We start from the raw sequence: 16,074 nt of genomic DNA on the forward strand, positions 1-16,074 counted from the left end.
ACACAGCACACATGCACACACAACACACTAGATACACATACAACACATACATGCACACAACACACACATGCACAACACATACCATACACAACACACAGCACACATGCACATACAACACACTGAATACACATATACACATAATACACACACATGCACATATGACACACATGCACGCATAAGCAAACATCTGGGCTCTTAAGGATTTCTCCAGGGTTCGGGGGTAATTTGAAGTTTCCTTCAATCTCTGAAACTTCAGACTGGGTACAGCTGGTGCTGGCAGGGTCTCAATGCCCCAGGTCAGTGGTGTGCACCCCCTTGACCCACCTGGGACCTCTCATTATTTCTCTCTGTCCTTGCAACCCTGCATATTAAAAGCTTTTATGTGCCAATCTCTTTTTTTACATTAAACATTTTTTATTGATAAAAACCCTGTAACTTCCCTTCAGAGCTTCTGACTATAATCAGATGACCTGTGGCTGTAACTTCAACCCAAATCAAAGACACATTCTGTTTCAGCATTGGCCACCTGGCAGGACCCATGCAGGCCCCTGGGGGGCTTTCTGAGTCATCAGGGAGAGGAAGAGCCACACCTGCCCTGAAGGAGACCTGGGCTTGCAGGGACCCCAGCCTACACTGGCCTATAGCAGCCTAAGTGTGGGCAGCAGGGTGCCACTGCCCTGAGTGGCTTATTTCCACACTGGGAGGTGGGGACTCACTGTCAGGATGGGGCTTATTTCCAGAGTTATAGTGTTTCCTTCCACCATCTGATAAACTGTGAGGAGAAAGGGTAACAGGAAAGGTCAGTTTTTCTTCCATTTTGCAGTATTTTGCTTGTTTTCCGCATCTCACCCATCTCCAGCTTTGGCGAACACAGCCCATGAGCTGCCCTCTGAGCGCCCTTGGCCTTGTCCTGCCTTGGCCCTTTAATCCTAATGGGTAGCTGTTCTCCCTGCCTTCCTTTCCACTAGGAACCCTCCTGGCTCTCTTCAATGTTCCTTCTCAAATAACAAGGAAAAAAACAACAACAAAATAAAACACCATCCAATTTTGCAAAGCCTCAGGGGGCAGAGTCTAAGCAGCCCACTCACTCTGCAGGGAGCAGGTCAATTAGACTGCGGTCCACAAGAGCCGGCCAGGTTCCCCAGGCGGATGACGCCTCTAAGACAGAGCATGGGGCTATTCCTGATGCATGTTTCCTAGTCCCCCAACCACCCACAAAATCCTACATTTCTTACAAGAAGAATTGTGCTAGGAAGGCAGACTGAGATGTCTAGGAAACATGAGGATGTTTAAGATGTCTGTCCAACAGCAAGTGGAAAATAACACACCCCAGAAAGCCTCAGGAGGGTCTGGCATGCACGGTAGGCGATCGCCAGGCTCTGCGGCCCTCAGAAGAATGAGATGCCTGCCTGGTGGGCCTGGGAATGGCACTGGCTAAGGATACATAGAAAGCCCTTACGGAAACATCTGGCATCTACTGGGCTCAGTGGGAGGGGCTGTTATCTCTGTTGTAAAATTCACTTCCACCTAGACTCCTGACCTCCCAACTTCCAACTGTCAGCTCATGCACATGGTTTTAAATCGTGCCTTGAGATCTTACAAGAAGTGTGGTTTTGGCCCTGAGACTTGATTCATTCTGCCACCTTCTATCTACTGAGCACCTCTAAGGGTAAGAAATCTAGCAGGACATATAGGGAGGTGACGGGGAGCACACACAGACTCGGGGTGGATCCTGTGGACGTGGATTGGGGGCACCCACAGACTCGAGGTGGATACTGGGGAGGTGGACAGGGAGCATCCACAGACTCGGGGTGGATCCTGGGGAGGTGGACAGGTAACACCCACAGACTGAGATCTGCAGCTTAAAGACAGGCAGGAGCTGAAACAGCCCAGATGGCCTTGCAAACCATGTAGGGCTTCTGGAGTGTCCTGACCAGGGACTGACATGTCCAGCTCACATTCCTTTCTGTTAATAGTACAGTCTCTCCACTGATGGGCTGTCCTGGCAGAATAAGCTAAGTTCATCTATTGGCTTTGCTCAAGGAATGAAAATCCACCTCCTAGAAGCAAATTCTCTGCCTGGCTCCCCAGGAATAAAACTGAGAGAATCAATCTTTCTATGCATCAGCCCCCTAATCCACAGAGGGCATTTTAAAGTCTCCATATTCTAGCTACTACTTCATGACTTATTTGGTTGAAGGCTGTCAACCAAGAATTTTACAACCAGGAAAGCTATGTATCAAAAATAAAGACAAACACATTCCAGGTATACAAAAACTGAGAAAATTTGAGGCTAGCTGATCTATCCACCTTATAGAAAATACCAAGGAAAACTTTTTTAGGCTGAAATCAAGTGAACACAGATAATAATTTAAATCAACATAAAATGACAAAGAGCACTGGTAAAGGTAACCGGGTCATTATAAAGGTAGTATGAATGCACATGTCTCTGCCCCCCTGCCTTTTTTTTTTTTTTTTTTTTTTTTTGAGACAGAGTCTCTGTCTCCCAGGCTGGAGTGCAATGGCGCAATCTCGGCTCACTGCAAGCTCCGCCTCCCGGGTTCACACCATTCTCCTGCCTCAGCCTCCTGAGTAGCTGAGAACAGGCACCCCACCACGCCTGGCTATTTTTTTGTATTTTTAGAAGAGACGGGGTTTCACTGTGTTAGTCAGGATGGTCTAGATCTTCTGACCTCGTGATCTGCCTGCCTCGGCCTCCCAAGGTGCTGGGATTACAGGCGTGAGCCACTGCGCCCAGCTGTCTCTGCCTCTCTTAACTCATTTAACAAAGTGATTGCGGCTGGGCACTGTGGCTCACGCCTATAACCCCAGCCCTTTGGGAGGCCAAGGTGGGTGAATTACCTAAGGTCAGGAGTTCAAGACTAGCCTGGCCAACATGGTGAAACCCCGTCTCCATTAAAAATACAAAAAACGAGCCAGATGCAGTGGCAGGCACCTGTAATCCCAGCTACATGGGAGGCTGAGACAGAAGAATTGCTGGAACCTGGGAGGCGGAGGTTGCAGTGAGCCAAGATCATGCTACTGCACTCCAGCCTGGGCGACTGAGTGAGACTCTATCTCAAATAAATAAATAAATAAATAAATAAATAAATAAATAAATAAGAAAGTACTGTATACAAATATAAATATAATTGTATCATTGGGCCCAATACATATATATAAATGTAATATATTTTCAAATAATGGAACCAAGGAGGTGAGTGAGAACAAAGCTGGGGGTAAAGAATTATCTCCTGATAATAACTTGAATATACCAACACAAATGAGGAAAACCAGAAATTCAAAATAAGGTTAATATCACAAAAACTGAAGACATACAATTGCTCTTTCATGTCTCAGTTTCTTTAAAGGAAACACAATTACGTAAAATAATAAAACAAGAAAACCTTTGAAGGACGAGGCCGCAAGGAAAGGGCCTGCGTAGGTTTACCGGGCTGCAGAGAGTGGGGCCTCCGGACACTGTCCTATGGGCTCTCGGGTACCCCACAGGCGCCATGAGAGGCTCCCAGGGCATCAAAAGCAGGGTTTGAAGGCAGTAACCCAAAGCTCCTGCAATCAGCATGGCTGCCCCCGAGTACAGTGAAAGCACCACCCTTCTGGTGTTTTCCATTGTGGTTACTCGAAACATTTATCTCTCCCATTTACAAAACCACTTAGACAACTGGTTTCTCTCCAAGCTTTCAAGCCTCAGATGGCTATATGCAGAATCATGACGCTGGTCTTCTTTAAATAAGGCTGTTAGACAAACACAACTGTAACCATAACAGGAAAGACCCCAGCACTGTAATAATAAGCATTTCCCAGGGCTTTCCTGCCCCGAGGCCGAGGGGCACCTGTGGGCTTGCTCATGCTTGCTGGCACCGTCGGGGCTCATGCATCAGCAACTGGGCCACCGACCTGTCTCCTCCTCTGGCCACTCTTAGGGCACCTGGTTTTAAAGAGCTCTGTGGCCCTTCCTCTGATGTAATGAAGTGGAATGCTACACATCCAGTAAAGATCTTAATACACACTACACTTAATGCATCAAAATGTCTCGTATCAGCAGACAGCCCAATTAAGAAAATACAAAGGCAAGCCTCAGTTTCCCTACTGTAAGTGAAGGGGTGGGGAGGCTGACCAGTAGGGTGACCCACCTCCCAAACACTGTATAAATCCATGATAAAGGCCTGAAATGCCCGCCGATGACACTGATTCTCAATGAGCCAAATTTTAAAGACACACCCAATTCAACAAGAGCCAATTCAACAAGAGTCCTAAGCTTTACCTGTCGTCACGGGGCCTGGCCAGCACACAGCCATCAGAGTCTCAATGAACACTGAACACTACCTACAGCCCCATGCCACTTCTTTCTGGGCACACCCTTCCCTTCAAATGCACTTGTGTTTGTCCCTGGGAGATGGGAGGTGCCTGGCTGCTGCACACACAGGTGGGAGGCATGCACGTATGTGTGCATGGATCAGCTGAGCATATTTCACACACGTCTGACACCTCCAAAGCCAAGAAGCAAATATCCTTGACCTCTGCCTGTCCAGCTCCACAGACTGTACAGTTTACTGCTCTGCTGTAATTACAATGAAAACAAACAAAATGCAACCTTCATGATTAACTAGAGTTCCTGCTGTGTGCTGTTCAGCACAGTGTGAGGGTCAAGGCTTCCTGGAGCCCTGGGGAGGGGACAATCACCTCCGCATCATTGCTTTGTTCTGCATGACAGGAAGAGCCATCAACCAGGGCCCTCGCTTTACACCTATGCAACTATAAAGCGCCCTGACCATATATGTGTGACAGAGCCAGAAATGTTGATGTGTCCACACAACAGAAGGCTAGCTCACGGCCCCGGCTGTTGGGCCCCCACTGGGCATCTTGGCAGAAAGGGACCCATGTAAGCCACTTCAGGTCAAGTCTTCATGCTACTGACCTCCTTCCTGCAGACACAGCCTCCTCTAAAGGGAGGGAAAGGCTCTCCATCCAGAGAAGGGCACACGGAGCTGAGAACACCTCAAACAGACCAGCCTCACTGGCTTGTAAACAGAGTGGCCTTCCTCTCACAGCAGAGGCAGAATGGGGTTCCGAAGTCACCTGCCTGCCTGGCTTCGTCCATTTACCTTCCATTACTCTCTATGGGGGGAAGAAGTCCCTCCTCTGGAACCATGCACTTAGGAACTTGGTTCAAACACACACTAGGGTCACCAGAAGCTTCAGTGCCTTCTGTCTCTGGATTGCCCATGCACAGTATCAGGCCATAAGATTGCAAGTCTTCTCTTCACCCTCTGCAGGCCGCTTCTCCCATGGGCATCAGTTGGCCCTGGACAGCCTGTCAGTTCTCAGCCATGGGCTACCTGCCCAGTCAGATCCTGCATCAGGCACTCCACATACAAGATCGGGAGCCCTCTTGCCTATGACCAAGGTGTCCCTGTGCCCACCCTACAAATCAAAGTGCCAAGTTCCACAGAGGGTAAGCATGGAACTGGAATTAAAACCCAGATACAGCCACTGGGAGGCAGATGCTTTCTAGATGCTTTCTCCATCTTTCTCTGGCCCAGAACCCACTCAAGCCAACTGCACCTACTCTCCTGCTTTGGTGGTTCTGGGAAGGGCACATGCAGCTCCCTGACCCTGGGCCACAGGTAACCCTCACTCACCTCACCTGGGCCTTGCCTAGCATTTGAGGTCAGCAGTGACTGTGCATGGCACCTTGGGTTTAGGCGTCAGTTTGCATGGTTTTCCACTAGGGAGAGGAAAGTAAATCACAGGGCTGCCAACCGTCAGTAGCGCACTGCAGGCTTATCAACAGCCGCCAGGAAAGTCTCGGGAATGCATTTATTCCCTAAATGCACTGAGAATTTAGAAAATGAAAAGATCCCAGAGAGCCTCTCTGCTCTCAAAAAGGTATTCCCAGGGTTGAGATAAATATCACAAATAACCCTCCACCAAAAAAATTACAATTACTACTTGGAAAAGATCTCTCTGGCCAGGGAAGAAAAGAGAACCTAAGCAGAGAAAGCCCCTGAGCATCTGAGGACATGGAAGTCGTCTGCAGAGCCCCTGTTGTGCACGGCGTAGCACACGCATGACTGACAGTTTCCAGAGCCATCCCCACAGTGCCTGGCCCAGAGGCTGTCCAAACACCAGATGCTCCTGAAGCCGGGCAAACAGAGACCTCCCAGGGACGTCAAGGAAACTTGTCTGAATAAAGCTCCCTCCACACGCATCTTCGTGAAGCCTCCATGAAGCAAAAGTAGTGAAAGGAACCAAATCAAGAAAATAAATTCTTCCTCTGCAGGACGTGAGAGCAAGTATAGACATTATCACAATTCAAGTTACATCGCGGTCTCCCTGTCACCAACGTCTCCATAAATAACATGCCGCCCAAACATGGTAACTGCAGGACATTGTGAAAGAAAATAACAAAACAAGCTCCTTGGGATGTTAAGGCATGAAGGGCCCCGGAGAGCCCTGACTTTGCACAGAAGGAAAATCAAGGACTCTAGTCCACCAACAGGCCCACGACAGCCCATGCCCCACTGTCACACAACCCAGGAGAAATCACAACAGAGTAGCCTGGAGTCCCAGCCTCCCCTTGCATGCAGCTATGTAGGATGCCCCAGCTCTGGATGGTAGTCTCAGGGTGCCTCAGGTAGGCTCAGCTGTCAGAGCCAGACCCCTGTACACTCAAGAGCCAGCTGCTCAGGAGCCAGCAGCAGCTGCAGGTCTGGGTGCTCCTCACGGCCAGGAAACCCCTTCATCAGACCCATGAAGGCCAGAGAAGCCTACACTTTATGAATTCCCCAACCTGGCTTTTGTAAGTAACTTCAGCTGCAAGCCGCGTGGCGTGTTGAGGCTATTACACAGGATCTGGCAGTAGGTATGTGTCAGAAAGTCTCTGATGAAGCCAAATGGAAACGAGTGCCCTGCCAGCACAAGGCTCTCCCTCCTTCCCGAGGCAGCCTACACGGTGAGCTGACCCCACACAGCTCACCCAGGTAGAGAGGGCATGGGGATGCCCTGTGGGCAGAATCTGGGGAAGGAGCAGGACAGAGAGGGTCTCTCTGCAGCTCGAGCTGAAAGGCAAAACCCCTGACCACAGAGTGTTCTGGTCAAATCCAGCACAGCCAAGGAGCTCAGCACAGGTCACTGTCCCTGGATGGGTCCTGCTCTGACCTCGCAAGATCGTATCCCTATTAGGAAGTACAACAGCAGTGCAGCCCACTGTCCTCAAAGCGGCACATCTAGTATGTCTGAATTATAAACCAGAACTCTCTGGCAGTCATCACTCAGACACAGCTGCCGCAGTCAGGCTCCCAGAGGTACTGGTGACCTGCTGGTCAGTGCAGGGATGTTAGGAGCACAGCCAGCTGTGGCCTAGCCTGGGGAATTGCGGAATGACCGATTGGATTCCTGGCACCGCCCTGGCCAGCCTACATGGTTGGATTGGCCCTGGTAGGTGTGGGCTGTGCTGAGGGCCCAAGGAAGGCTCCAATACACAGGAGGTGATAAAGCCTAGAGGCTCTGAGCTATAGAGACCCCTGCAGAAACCCCGGCTGCACGAGGGTTTGTGGTCCTCTCAGCTCTGCAGTTTATTGCTCTTTAAAATGGGGACAAGACCCCCTGAGTGGCTGTCACAGTGGCCACTGCATCAGGATCCCCTCAGTAAACATTTCCTTCAGCCTCTACAAACAGCCCCAGGCTGTCCCCCACTCCTGGAAACCTTGCCACTAGGCATTATTAAGGTAAGTCTATTCTTTCGTAAGCCTCGGTTGATAGGGTCAAAGTCTTACCGGCCACCAGTTGCTTGGTGTTTCCAATGTCTGGGCCGGATAAGCTCCACATCAGAAAATCTGCCTGGCAGCCCAGGGATGGCAGGGCTGCCAGAGTCAGCAAATAAGAAAGTGTACATGTGTGCAAAGGCATGTGGATATGTGTGTGCACATGTGGTGCCAACCAAGTAGGGAAAGAAACACTAGAATGGCGGACACAAAAGCCAAGCTGGTCTAATTCACTCTGAGCCCAGGACAGCCCTGGCCCTGGTGACAGGGAAGCAGTGTGCTGTCTGTGTCTACTGTGACTCACTGGGAAAGTGGGATTTCCAAAAAAGCCTCCACTCAAACAGGCTGGCTGTCTCCTGTCCGTAAAACACACATTCTTAGCCCTGGTTTCTGCATTTGGGGACCCTTGGTTTTCTCGGACACTAAGACAGGGAGCTCTAGCTGTGTAATTCAGGAAAACAGGCAGTGAGCGTGTCAGTGACTTCCCTGAAGCACAAACCAAGGCACTGAGAAGGAAAGTCTTCTTCCTGGGACGGGTGGCAGGCAGAGTCCATCCTGCTCCAGTGGTCAAGGAGAGAAAGTAATTCCTCACTCACCACGAACTTGGGCCAGTTTCCTGGCTGACAACCTTCCAGCCACACTCTTGGTGTGCCCTTCACAGACATCAGGGCAGCTGCCATTTACAGGAAAGCCATGGGGCCTCTTCCTCCCTTCCTCCCCTTCTTCTCCCTCCTTCCCTTCCTCTCCCTTCTTCCATTTCTCTCCCTCCCTCTCCTTCTTTCATTCCCTCCTCACTTCCTTTCTTTCCATCATTCCTCCTTCCCTCTTCCTTAAGCCCACATCATTTAAAAGCAGGAACAGCTGACTCAATACCTCCTGGCCACAGAACGAACAGCATGATTTGATGCTGCCTGTCCAAGACGGACTTACCTTCATGTCCACATGAGCAAGAGAAGCTCCTGCCCCAATGGGCACTTTTCCAGGATGCTGAGCGAATGTCGGCTGCAGAGTGGACAACAGGGATTCGGTGGCCTGGGCTGCCTAGACACAGCGCCCCTACATGACATTCAAATGCCACAGAGTGCAAGTTCTGGGCAGCAATGCGACCCGTGCCTGGTCATAGGCTGTCTGAGAGCAGAGGTGGAGTATCTCCCTCCAGCACGAAGAGCTGCTAGTCCCCCACACATCTCCATCCACCACCATTCATGAAAAACACATAAAAATGCTGTTTGATTAGGTACAGGCTGATGTCAGTCTCTGGGACAATGGAAGACAAGGGACACCCCCACCTGTCGCCCGCCCGGCACTGCCACTTCAGACACCCTGAAATAAAAATCCCACTTCACTGTTTTCTCCAGTGATAAATTCATCAATAGCTTGATGTATCCCCTTTCCCTGATTAAAAGTTAACTCCACACAAAGATGAGAAAAGAAAGATTGAGAAAACAAAACTTAGACTATGAGGACTAGGGAAAAAGTAATAAAGATTGTGGCCCAATCCCATTGGCAAATCCCCTCGAAGCTCTCAGGCCAGTGCACCTAGCAAAGGGGCTCCTGCACCCTTTACACACTAGCCCCCAAAGCTCCAGGAGTGGACTGAACCTGGGCCTTGGTGTTAGTGACTGATCCCGAATCTGCTGTTTCCAGGAGAGAGCACTTGTCTCCCTGTTTCAGTCGACGGTAAGTCTGAAACATCTCCTTCCTTGCAGGCAGGACATCACATTGCTGCCCATATCCCTAATGACACACTGTCAACTGACAAGCCCAGAGCACCTTCCAAGCTCGCCCCAGGACTACGTCACAGTGTCAGCTTCCCCCACTCCCAGGAATACGCTGAACCAGACCCAGGTGAAACAATGGGCGACCCGTCCATGGCAGGCTCTCCAACTGTGGGGTCTTCCTTGTCTACCTTTCACCTCCACTCAGGGGACAGGGCTCAGTGAGGGGCCTCCACCAGGTCCTCGGTCACAGAGGCCAGGAGCACGGGCCTGGCCTCTCCCTCCAGACTTCGCAGTCTCATGGAAAGGCCAGGTATTAATACGAAGCACATACAGGTTTACATTTGTGAGGAGGAAAAAGAGGACAGTAAGAGAGTATGTATATTTACATACAAGTACACACGGGGAATCTTCCTCAGGGAAAAGGTGCATCCTATTCACTAAGCAAGAAAACATTTCCTCTTCCCCTTCCTTTCAAAGGCCTCAATCTGCAGGACGGAAGCAGCAAAAATGAAAGGGGCAAAAAGGAAAATCAATTTAACTGTCTTCTCTTTCTGAAAACTCTGCCTATTAAAAGCACAAACTCGGCAGGATGGTTTCATTTCCTTGTCTTCATTAAATCAGGAAGCTGAGATTCAGCAGAGATTCTGGCCCCAGAAGTAGCTTATCGGAAATGACCATGAGTTATCACCCCAGTGTCCTCCACATGCTGTCTGGTAAGTAGTTTCTTTACTTAACTGAGAAGGTTGTTCCAACAGTTCTTAAAAGGTGTCCAAATTCCCAAGCCTACCTCATACCACATTTTCATAATTATAGAGGTGATAGCCACCTTGGTGAGAACTGTCAAGATGATTTTGATGGGGTTATTTGCTAATTTTGCCTCTTCTGTGAATAAAGATACCCAGTCGGCTCACTAATATGAACCCCCGTCCAACCCTGAATGTGTCCACAGCCCCACAAACCTTCATACTGATCATTAAAATGAGAACAACCCAGAGATTCACTGGGGGTGGTAAAGTTAACCGAATAAAGCACTGCTCCTATGCTCTGTATTCTTAGAGCTTTGCTCAAGTTTCACCAGTGAGTGGTATGGGGTCTGCTGGAAGCCCAGTGTGACCCACTCACTGTGAGATACTCCCAACCTAGATACGCTATTCTGAAGCCCCAACGGATTGCCTAAATTTGATTAGGAAAGAGAAATGCCACACACACAAAGCAAGAGTTGGACACGTGCACATGTACACACACAGACACACACACACCAACACTAATCTTTAGACTGCCACCACCATGACACGGGTACCACCTCGTGTCTTTTAGCCTTAGGAGGACGCAAGCTTGTACAGTGTTGGAGCCATCTCTGCTCTTTCCAGAGAGAAATGACCTAATGGAGTAACCTAACCTGAACCACAGAGCCCTACACAGGTGTTCAATATCCTTCCAGAGCATTTCTCTAGCTTTTGAGACCAGAGTGGGGCACATGGAGAGCACTGCCTCGCTGAGCCCACCCGCAAGAATTCGGACATCCACAGAGAGCAGATACTGCCCTGGAGAGGCAGTGCCTCCAGCCTCGAAGTACCCATCTGTTGGCTTAACTGGAGCGCTCATGGGGCACCACCCCAAGCCACTAAAGTCCCAGCAATGAGGAGCTCCTCTCATGGGAGTGGCTGGCACAGAAAGAGACAACCACACACCAACGTTAAGGGGTGCAGTTGAGACAGCAGGAAGTGAAACCCAGCAGAAGACAATGAAATTATCTGCCCAGCTTTCTTCTCACAGGGTCATGGGAATAGTCATGGTTTCTTCATGTGCGTCAAGTTTTAATCAGCATCTACGATGCCGTGTTGCCAGACCCAAGGGAACATCAGTTCAGTGTCAGAGGCAAAGCTGAATGAGGCTGGTAACATTTACATACAATGCGTCAGGCCCCATTCTAAGTACTTTACAATATTAATCCATTTAACTTCCCCAACAGCCTAATGAGGAACGTGCTGCCCCCACTTTACAGATGGGGAAACTGAGGCACAGTGCGGCCAACTTGCCCAGGATTATACAGGTATAAAATTATGGTACTAACTCCTCAGTCTGCACTCTAAGCCACTATGCTGCTGCATGTTAAAAACTCTAGAAAAACATATCGATTGTCCTCAGGTCAGACATCCAAAGGTCTGGAGCGAAGAAGTCTATAAAATGTTAGGAGAAGAAAAATGTGATTTCCTTCATGTTTTCCTCCAAGTGTCCTTGCTAGAGGGGTTGGCGAGGCAGTCATGCTGGCTACAACCAGCCCAGGGAAATTCTCATGTGGGTCAGAAAAAGCACCCCTTCATGACAAATCTAGGATAAATGTGACGTGAATGGTGCCTGGCCCCTGAGTTGTATGGTGTATAACCTACGCATCTCAGGGCCCAGGCACCATTCCCACTACATTTGACAGACTTAAGAGCTGTGGGAGGGGAATGAAAGAGTTCCAGGCTTTTAGAAAGAAGAAAATGCAGTTCAAGACAACACACTTATATATTACTTTCTGGTTTCTGCTCCCTGAACAATTATTTTCTTAAATTACAAATTACAAATCTTTGTGTGTCAACCTCGATAGTAATCTTTGCATCTAAATCAAAGAGAAGTCATGGTCTCCACTTGGCCTGGTGGTTTAATAACCACCTGTTCTATTATATGTTCTATTTTCCAGACAGCCTAATTCCTTTCCAAATGACCCAGATACAACCATTTTTATCAAAATTCTAAGCACAGCCCCAAGCACAGGCTAAACCGAAAGACTGTTAAATTAGTCAGAATAAGAATTTGCTGCCTCAACATCTTAGATCCAGCATGAAAATCATGGACACAAGTGGTGTTTCTGCTGCTTGGATTAGAAAACAAATAGCAAGCCTGGGAAACGTGAGAGCTGGGCAGCAAAAAATGCCCTCGCCAGCCCACCCAGATAGCAGCGCCCACGTCCTGAAACCACATGGACACAGCCTATCCTGGGGCCCCTTTCTTTGTAAACACTTCTGCCTCCCAAGGAAATGAACTAATCAAAGCACCTTAATCAAATTTAAAGGGTAGGCCGGGCACGGTGGCTCATGCCTGCAATCCCAGCACTTTGGAAGGCTGAGGCAGGCAGATCACTTCAGGTCAGGAGTTCGAGACCAGCCTTGTGAAACCCCACCTCTACCAAAATACAAAAACTAGCCAGACGTGGTGGTGCAAGGCTGTAATCCCAGCTACTCGGAAGCCTGAGGCAGGAGAATCACTTGAACCCGGGAGGTGGAGGTTGCAGTGAGCGGAGATTGCACCACTGCACTCCAGCCTGGGCAACAGAGCAAGTCATCAGTTCCAGAAAAAAAAAAAAAAGAAAGAAAGAAAGAAAAGAAATTAAAGGCTAGACATGTGGGTCTAAATTCAAACTGATGGATTTTGCTTTTTGAGGTTCAAGAAGAATAGGGTGATTGACTACAGTCAGTCCCCTATTTCAGTCTCCTACTTACGATGGGCTGACTTAGGACTTTTCCACTTTATTATGGTACAATATAATACACAAACCGTACTTCACATAGCTACATAACCACTGTTTTTCACTTTCAAGACAGTATTTGGTAAATGACACAGATATTCAACACTTCATTATACAACAGGCTTTGTGTTAGATGATTCAGCCCAACTGTAGGCTGATTACATTAGCCAGCCTAATGTATATTGTTCTGAGTACATGTCAAGTAGGCTAGGCTGAGCTATGAGGTTCTGCAGATTTGGTGTATTACATGCATTTTCAACTTATGATACTTCCAATGACTGATGGGTTTATCGGGACATAACCCATCTTAACTCATTCTTTCATTCTAGTTTGCCTGAAATATCCCTAGTTTTAGCACTGAGAGTCCCACATCCCAAGAAACTCCTCAGTCCCAGGAACACCAGGACAGCTGATCAACCCATGACAAAGCTAAAACTGAAGGCCTGTAAAAAGACAAATCTTATAAATGAACCTGAGGAAGCAGTTTCAGAAGTAAACATTCAGTTCAGAAAATTTTGACAGTTTGCACCCAAATATTCCTCTGAAAATAAACTCTGCTTCTGTTGAACAATGTAAACTTTCTAAATTAAGCCTAAAACATCTTTTTCAATTATAATGTTGAAAGTTGTTTTTTTTTTTCCCCCCCCCCTTTTTTTCCTCCTCTGAGACAGGGTCTGTCTCACTCTGTCACCCGGGCTGAAGTGCAGTGGTGCAATCTTGGTTCACTGCAACCTCTGCCTCCCAGGCTTAAGCAATCCATCCTCCAACCTCAGCCTCCTGAGTAGCTGAGCATACAGGCCTGTGACACCTCACCCAGCTAATTTTTGTATTTTTTGTAGAGATGGCATCTCACTATGCTGCCCAGGCTGATCTCTAACTCCTTGGCTCAAGTGATCCTCCTGCCTTGGCCTCCCAAAGTGGTGGGATTATAGGCAAGAGCCATTGTGTTCGGTCAAAATTTTATCTTGTTTTATTTGGGGGGTACTTTTGCCAATGTAAGAACATAAAGTTGAGAACTCAAAGTCTAGAACCCTGGAACCCATTCTCTTAAAACTCACTATGTATTTTAAAGGGATAGAAAACTGGTATTAAAAATAATAAATATTTGGTATTTTTTAGTATATCTAATTTTTTTTGACTATTACAAAAGTTTATTTAACAAAAAGTATAATATGAAAATGTACACGACCTAATTTTTACATCATAGTAAAATAGACCCTATGAAGAGACGACATGGGTTTCTCTGCAGAACAGCCATTATTTATACTCGTTCCAAGGCTTCTAACGTGATGATACTATTTCCTCATATTACCACCATTCCAATATTGTTCTGTTGCCCACCAGTCGCCATCTCCATGCATTCATCTACCACAAGATTCATAAAGGGATCAAATGCCCGCAATATTCCTTGGACATGTCTGCCACCATTTAATTTCAATGACAACTTCTTGTCCATAAATTTTTTCAACTCGGGAGGGTGAGCTTCGCTCATGGTGTCTACTCCATGGGTTCACAGATGCCTTGAAACATAATGCACGGCCTCCCTCATGCTCCTGCGGTAGGCCCGGTGTCTTGTGTCTCTCTAATTCTTTATTATAAAGATAATTTGGGCCGGGCACGGTGGCTCACGCCTGTAATTAATCCCAGCACTTTGGGAGGCTGAGGTGGGTGGATAACCCAAGGTAAGGAGTTCGAGACCAGCCTGGCCAACATGGTGAAACCCTGTCTCTACTAAATATAAAAAAAATTAGCCAGGCATGGTGGCAGATGCCCGTAATCCCAGCTACTTGGGAGGCTGAGGAAAGGGAATCATGTGAACCTGGGAGGCGGAGGTTGCCATGAGCCGAGATCGTGCCACTGCACTCCAGTCTGGGCAACAGAATGAGACTCAATCTCAAAATAATAATAATAATAATAATAATAATAATAATTTGAAAAAAAGGTATGCAAAATACAATGTATATGCCTAAATAACGTTAATTTAGACATTTTAAAAAGATAATTTTTAAAATGGTTTCATTTTTTTGGATTTACTCCAGGTAAGTGATTTAATTTTTTGTTCTACCTAAATAGCACCGGATGTAATTATTTCCCAGGGCTTCAAAATTCTGAAAATCCTAATTCCCTATGGAAGCACTTTTATTTTTTTTCTAAAATAGGTAATTACTAAATTATAACAAACACAGAAGTTGAATTTGGCAAGTTTTAGTAGTTTGCTGCTAGGTCCTCCTTTGATATAAATTTGTTTTCCATATTTGCCTCATACTCAAAGGTTTTCTAAATTTAGCCCAGGAAACATACTATTATTACTACTACTACTACTACTACTACTACTACTACTACTACTACTGTTATTATTTTATTAAAGGTTTTTCTGTATTTATCATGTTTTGAAAAAGAAAAACGGTCAAATTCTAGATCCTTTAAAATCCAGTCCATTATTACTGCATTTATTTTAATATATTAATAAATATTTAAGCCTGCTAAGTTTTCCAAGTATATCAAAATTTATTATGATGATCATTTCATGAAGAAACGAAGTCGTATAATTATATACAACAAGCTTACACTGCTAAGCTCAGAGGTGAATTCAGAGCTGATGGAGACTGTTAGTTCGTGCATGTTTAGAAGCCCCCACATTGGCTCTGTCTGACCGGCAATGGGTGAGACGTCTTCCCCAGGGCTTCCAATGTTCTAAAAATTCTCGTAATTTGGTTCAGGTGCCTTTCCCTAAATACAAATTCCTGAATTATATCAAAACCTTAGGGAATATTCCTAGGAGCGGAGAAAAACCTTAAGGACAGAAAAAAAAAACAAGAATTCTAATTAGACAAAAAAGAAAAAAAAGAAACACTTACTGTTTAACCCTCGAAAACACTGATGTCAGTCATGGTAAAAATAACAAGTTTTCATTTATATTACACTGAGTTAAAATTTTGTAGAAAGAGATCTGGTGCAGGCCGGGCATGGTGGCTCAAACCTGTAATCCCAGCACTTTGGGAGGCCAGAGCGGGTGGATGACAAGGTCAGGAGATCGAGACCATCCTGGCTAACA

At 47.0% G+C, this 16,074-nt stretch overlaps 1 protein-coding gene and 1 pseudogene across 1 annotated transcript in view; both read right to left on the reverse strand.

Annotated features, from left to right (window-relative positions):
- Positions 1 to 16,074, reverse strand: part of SH3RF3 (SH3 domain containing ring finger 3) — a 374,941-nt gene that overhangs the window by 237,537 nt on the left and 121,330 nt on the right. The window lies entirely within an intron of this gene.
- On the reverse strand, positions 14,323 to 14,511 carry LOC111525077 (annotated as a pseudogene).

This window comes from Piliocolobus tephrosceles, chromosome 15, assembly GCF_002776525.5.
Source record: "Piliocolobus tephrosceles isolate RC106 chromosome 15, ASM277652v3, whole genome shotgun sequence".
NCBI classification, from domain to species: domain Eukaryota; kingdom Metazoa; phylum Chordata; class Mammalia; order Primates; family Cercopithecidae; genus Piliocolobus; species Piliocolobus tephrosceles.